Raw genomic sequence first — 7,235 nt, forward strand, 5'->3', positions numbered from 1 at the left:
AAGTTTGAACTGCCAGCCTTCTGGTTAGCAGTCAAATGCCTTAGGCACTACACTACCAGAGCTCCCCATAGTGACCCTATGGAACAAAATAGAACTGCTCCATGGGGTTTCCAAGGAAGCTCTGGTAGCATAGTACGAACTACTGAACTTTTGGTTAGTAGCTGAGTGCTTAATCACTGCACCAAGTTTCCTTTTCAGCGCTGGTATTCACTGCCCTCGAGTCCATTCTGACTCATAGCAACCCTCTAGCACAGGGTAGAACTGCCTTAGAGTTTCCAAGGCTGTAAATCTATGGAAACAGAGTGCCATGTCACTCTCCCACAGAGTGCAGAGCGGCTGGTGAGTTTGAACCCCAGACCTTTTGGTTAGCAGTGGAGTGCTTTTTTGTAAAATGGCACAGCCACTTTGGAAGACAGTTTGGCTATTTCTTACAAAGCTAAACATAGGTTTACCATATCCAGCAATCATGCTTCTAGTTTATTCACCCAAATAAGTTGAAAACTTACAGCCACACAAAAACCTGCCTGTGGATAGCAGTTTTATTCATAATTGCCAAAAATTGAAAGCAACCAAGATATCTTCTAAAAGATGAATGGATACATGAACTACATCACATGCATACAATGGAATTTTATTCAGTTGTTAAAAGAAATGAGCTATCAAGCTACAAAAAGATATGAATCTTAAATGCATATTGCTAACTGAAAGAAGCTAGTCTGAAAAGGCTGCATACTGTATGATTCCAACTCTATGACACTCTGGTAGAGGCAAAACTATAGACAGTAAAAATATCAGTGGTTGCCAGGAGTTCTGTGGGAGGGGGGAAAAGGAATTAATAAATAGAGCACAGGATATGTTGAGGGTGCTGAAACTATTCTGTATGTTTAGGGTGCTGTAATGGTGTATGACACAAATGTATGACATTATATGTTTGTCAAAACCATAGAACTAAAACAGAGTTGTTGTTATGTGTCGTTGAGTCAGACCCAACTCATAGCGACCCACCCCTCCTTGGGATTCCGAGGCAGTATCACTACAGAAGTAGATTGCCCAACCTTCCTTCTGAGGAGTGGCTAATGGGTTTGAACCGCCAGCCTTCTGGTTAGCAGTCAAATGCCTTAGGCACTATGTTACAGAGCATGAACCCTAATGTAAACCCTAGGCTTCATTTAATAATAATCATGTATCAATATGAATTGTAACAAATGTACCACACCAGTGGAAAAGGTTAATAATAGGGGAAACGGGAGAAGAAGGAACACATAGGAACTCACTATACTTTCTGTGCAATTTTTCTCTAAACCTAAAAATGCTCTAAAATTCTATTACAATTTTTTGTAAAGGTCATAAATGCTATTTTTATTTGTTTGAAGAGTTGGTATTCTTGCCAGTGAAATCATGTTCAGGATTATGAGATGGATCCAGATCAAAATTGAATGAGGAAGGAAAGGCCCAGTTCACAGCCAGAGCTGCTGCTCTTGCAGCGGAGAGGTGTTTACGCCTGCTTTCAATGTCCGGGAGAGCAGAGGAGGGAAGGACCTCCAAATGCCCCAGTAATTGAAAGATCCTGTGTAATCACAGCGACTCTGTTTAGAACACAGTTTTCTCTCCTTGTGAGGTTAACTAGAGATTAAAGCCATACCGTAGCTTCATGAGCTGTGCACCTTCCAGTGTTGATCTACATTCAATTCATTATTTAGGTTCTGATTTTAATTCTCTTATGAAAAATAATCAGTTCTCATCAAGGCAAACCCATGTCTTCCTGAGAGTCATTTTTCTTTAATAAGTATATTTTATAAATGGAAAATTCAAGCACATTCTCTCAAATTAATAACTGGTAATGAGCTCAGTGAACTATTGTGTCTCACAAACAGGATTCCCGTTGATGCTAGATTTGAAAACACTACCCAGGTTAATGACTCTGTTAAATATTCGGTCACTGGGAGTTAGCCCAAATGTGGCATGAATATTCTTTAAGACTTAATGACACTGAATTATAGTACGTTTAGTCCGCCAAAGGGAGGATCAAGCTCTCAATGATGGGTGGAAAACAGCCAACTGGGTTTGCTTTATTTATTTATTGTCATGGTGTAATAAATATTGATGTCACCTATGAGGAATTCAGTAATGTCTTATCATTATCTTCTTCAAAAGAAGTGCAGAGTGGGGGATAGAGAGAGGCTGAGGAAAAAGCTCTATTAAGTCACAGTCACTTTTAGGATTCTAAGGAGCTCTGGTAGCTTAGTGCCTAAGACACTTGACTGCTAACCAGAAAGCTGGCAGTTCAAACCCACCAGCCACTCCTCAGAAGGAAGATTGGGCAATCTACTTCCGTAGTGATTCCGCCTGGGAAACTCAAGGAGGGGTCGCTATGAGTCAGGTCCAACTCGACCGCACATAACAACAACATTAGGATTCTAGGATATCTGTGCTTGCCCCAGGGACTCAATTTACATATTTGCCCCATTGCTATCTATGGACAATGTGAATAGGAATTTGGGATTTATTGCCAAGACTTCTAATTCCTAATTTAGGTATTATCAGAGGCAGGAAGTGGGGAATATGTAGCACATACTGCAAACCTTTGGAAGAGGTATTAAGACATATTTGTGACCTTACTCTGAGCCAAAGTCTAGTCCAGCTGTCCAAAAGACATACAAGTGACAAACGATCATTCCTCATTATTTGCAGATTTCATACTTGCAAATTTGCCCGCTAAAATTCATTTATATGACCCTAAAATTGATGCCCATGGTACTTCTGTGGTAATCCATAGAGAGCAGGGAAAGTTTTGAGATACCTGACACACAGTCCCGGCTGAAGTTGAACAAGGTGATGTTCTCTGCATTCTTGTTTTAGTTCTTATACTATAAACAAATGTCCTTTTCACAATCCGTTTGGTGTTAGTTTTTCCCATTTTTGTGCTTTTTGTTGATTTGCACTGTTTAAAATGGACCACATGTATAGTTCCAAAGTGCCACTGCACTTTAGTATACCTAAACTCAAGAAGGCTGTGCTGTGCCTTATAGAGGAACTTATATGTATTAGATACACTTTGTTCAGATATGAGTTATAATGCCACTGGCCACAAGATCACTGTTAATGAATCAACAATATATGAAATAAGATGTCTTTAAACAGAAACACACGTAAAACAAGGGCATGTATTAATCAGCTGACAAAACTTTTGTGACCAGATGCTCACAGGAACTTAATCCTGTATTTCCCTGAGGAGCAATGGTTCAGTATTCCAATTCAGTGTTCATGGCGACTTTATAGAACACACCTACTATGAATAATGAGAGTGGATTATATGTAATTTTAAGTTCTGTAGCAGTCACATTTAAGAAAATAAAAATGAAATACATATCAACTTTAATGATATATATTATTTAACCCAATATACAAAATCTTATCATTTCAACATGTAATTAGTAGGAAATTAAGATATTTTACTTTTTTTCTACTAAATCTTCAAAATATATATATATATTATGCTTACAGCATATCTCAATTTAGTGTGGCCACAATCCAAGTGCTCCATAATCACATGTGTGAGTGGCTACTGTACTGGACAGCACTGGGATCAATAGGCCTCAGCTCCCCCTCCAAACAAAACAAGGGAATTTATAAGCAGCTAGAAGTGGATCACCCAGTGATGGTGCTAAATTAGTTTGCTTCCTCAAGGCAACTTGAAATAAGTTCCTTGAAATAAAAAACCCACCAAACCATTGAGTCGATTCTGACTCTTAGCATCCCCCATTGGGTTTCCAAGGCAGAAAATCTTTATAGAAGTAGAGTGCCCCATCTTCTTTCCATGGACCTGCTGGTGGGTTTGAACCGCCAACCTTCTGGTTGGCAGTCAAATACCTTAGGCACTGTGCCAGCAGAGCTCCTCTCCTTGAAACAAGGAGAGCCAAATACTGAAAACGAAGCAACATTCTAATACAGACAGTCATGCTGCGGCAACCCCCAAATTTACATTTAGGAGGAGCTTACTGGTACACACAGTATTTTCACTTAGATTATATGTTGATCAGGAGCTCTAGTGGTTAAAGCTCTTGGTTGCTGACTGAAAGGTTGGTGGTTTGAATTCATTAGCCACTCTGCAGAAGAAAGACAAGGCAATCTGCTTCTGTAGAGATTTACAGCCTTAGAAACCCTATAGGGCAGTTCTGTTCTGTCCTGTAAGGTCGCTATGAGTCGGAATCAACTTGGGGGCAGCAGGGTTTTTGTGTATGTTTATCAGGGTAGCTTGGGGAAAGAGGCTGATACAGACTATCGGGAAGGTGGTTAAATCCCCAAATCACACTTGACTCTGCCGCTGTAGCCACTGGACAGGGAGCAGGAATTTTGCTGAGAGTCACTCCCTAGTGCTGAGGTTTTAGGTTTTCCTCAACAGGAATACTGAAAGTGTCCTATACTGAAGGTCACAGAAGCTGTGGGAGAATGCAAACATGGGAATCTCTGAAAACCAGCATCCTGTGAAGCAACAGAACTAGGCCCTTGAAAGTGGCTGAGATATTTTATCAGAAAGAAACAGCCAGAAACTGGAAGACAGTTATAAGGCTATACCAAGGGGATGTAATGGCCACTGCAGAATAAGGAACACCTCAGGGTCACAGGGGGCCATTTGGGAAGTGGGGATACCTTACAGTGAATCTCTGACATTTAGGGGGAAGACAGACTGTGGGAGAGGCATCTGTTTGTTTTTTCTGGTGCAAAGAGAATAACAAAATGCGATCAGGAGGGCTAATAGACTGCAGATGGAGGACTTCTGGCTGAGAGCTCAGTCCATCTAAAAGCTTTGAAATGGAACCAGACCTCTAACTTTCAACAGTGAGTATGGCCCATGAAAAAGAAAGAGTGAAATAAAACAAGGGACTCATCCGAGATAATTACGAGTTACTCCAAGTGGGTGGAATAGCAGAGATTATATTGGGCTGGAGAAATAGTAGAGGTTTGATCATGAAAGGCCTGAAATGCTATTCTACAGAGTCTGATCTTTATCCTGTCAACAACAGGGAATCTATCCAAAAGCCATCAGCCAAGGTCTAATATGATTTGAAATGCACTTTAGAAAGCTTGTGCAACATATTTAGGGGCAGTAAGACTGGGAGCAAGGAGCCCTGGCAGTGCATTGGTTAAGTGCTTGGCTGCTAACCCAAAGACTGACATTTCAAACCCACCAGCCTCATGGCCAAAGAAAGATATATCAGTCTGCTTCCATAAAGATTGTTGTTGTTGTTGTTGTTGTTGTTGTTGTTGTTATGTGCTGTCGAGTCGGCCCCGACTCATAGCAACCCCTCCTTGGGTTTCCGAGGCAGTATCACTATGGAAGTAGGATTGCCCAACCTTCCTTCCGTCCATAAAGATTACAACCTAGGAAATCCTATGAGGTGATTCTACTCTGTCCCATGGGGTTGCTGTGAGTTGGAATCGACTCAGTGGCAATGGACCAAGACTGGGAGCAAGTACTGGTTTGGAGATCATTCTAATGATGCAGGTGAGTCTCAGGTGAGGTGAGGCTGACAAGTTCGTATGAAAAAGAGTGAGGAGGTTCGATGGAGAGAGGTAAGAAGGGCAAAGACACCTCTGTCTGGCTAGGGCAACGGAGTGGGTGCTGGTGCCCTACAGAAGCAGAAACAGGAAGACTATTAGCCTTGAATGTGGTGAATTTGAGATGTCTCTGAGACATCAAAGGAGAGGTGTCTGGTATGCACTGTTCACAGTGCTTCTAATCTAATTATTTGCCGGGTTATCAGCAAATAATTATGAGTCAAAGAGGAAATTATATGTGCAGCAGACTAAGAAAACTGATACAAATCAAACATCACTTTTGATAAGTTAATTTTAGTATATTTGATATTTAATAGAATAATCTAAGTAGTGATGGAACATTATAAAGAATATAACTATTTTTCAGCCAAAACCAAGTTTTTCGTGTTTTCCAGGGCTTTGAACTGGTTCATTCTGGTTCTACCCCTTGCTGAGAATTTGCTTTTTCAAACCAGATGTACTGAGTCAGAATCTACATTTTAACAAGATTCCCAGGTGATGTTTATGAACGCATTGGTTCCAAGCCCTGGCTTTTTCTTCCCTCTCTGGTGGGTATTTCAGAATTGATAATAACTGCCAACAATTTCCTCAGATGCCTTGCTTCAGTTGGTGCTAACCAGGCCCCTAAACACACACACATATTCTGAGTTTGTTGATGACCAGGCCTCCCAAATGTCGCTTTTGCCCTCTCCCAGCTGAAACCCCACCTGTGCCTCCCACTGTGCTGTGGTTTGCTCCCAGCTCTTCACATTAGCATCTGGGGTACTAGAAAGCTGAAGCAAAGGGAATGCTGCCCCTGCCCCGTGGCTGACATCACTGTTGGGAAACAACTTGATTACCTCCATAAGGAAGTTTTGGTGGTCTGAGAAACTGAAACAAGCCAGGTGGGCCTGAAGAGGGAGAAGCATTGTGAGAATGGGCTCCAAACCCTTCAGGATGTCTTAGGGAAGAGGAAGTAGAAAGTGGAGATGAGTTAGGGACACTTGTTACTGTTGTCAGTGTTTAGCATTGTGGAGCCAATCTCAACTCATAGTGACCCCATGTGACAGAGGTGAACTGCCCTATAAGGTTTTCTAGGTTGTAATCTTTATGGGAGCAGATTACCAGGTCTTTTTCCTATTGGGTGAGATGAAACCGCCAACCTTTTGGTTAGCGGCTGAGTGCTTAACCTCATGCCAGCAGAGCTCCTTTAGGGAAGCCTAGGTCCGAGTCGATGGCACATAACAACAACAACAACTACTAACCTTAAGTGGGATCTAAGTTTTCATAGATTTCCACTTCATCTCTCTTCAGGGTGAATATTTCACACATGATCATTTCTCAAACATCTAATATTCCTTCTTCCTTCCTCATTGGGACCTCTAGTAGCATAGTACCTAAGGCATTTGACTGCTAACCAGCAGGCTGGTGGTTCAAACCCACTAGCCACTCCTTGGAAAGAAGGTTGGGCAATCTACTTCCATAGTGATACCACCTTGGAAACCCAAGGAGGGGTCACTATGAGTCGGTCTGACCGATGGCACATAACAACAACAGAGGAGCACAAAGGAGACAGTGAGTAGGCAGGGTTCATCAGGGATAAGACCAGAGGCTCTGTTCTTTCAAACAACTATGTGAAATAACCCTTTGGCTACTCCAGGCCTCCAGAGGCCCAGCGCATCCCCTCAAGAGCAGGT

This window comes from Orycteropus afer, unplaced genomic scaffold, assembly GCF_000298275.1.
Source record: "Orycteropus afer afer isolate SDZICR_OR568_19922 unplaced genomic scaffold, OryAfe1.0 scaffold00026, whole genome shotgun sequence".
Classification (NCBI taxonomy): domain Eukaryota; kingdom Metazoa; phylum Chordata; class Mammalia; order Tubulidentata; family Orycteropodidae; genus Orycteropus; species Orycteropus afer.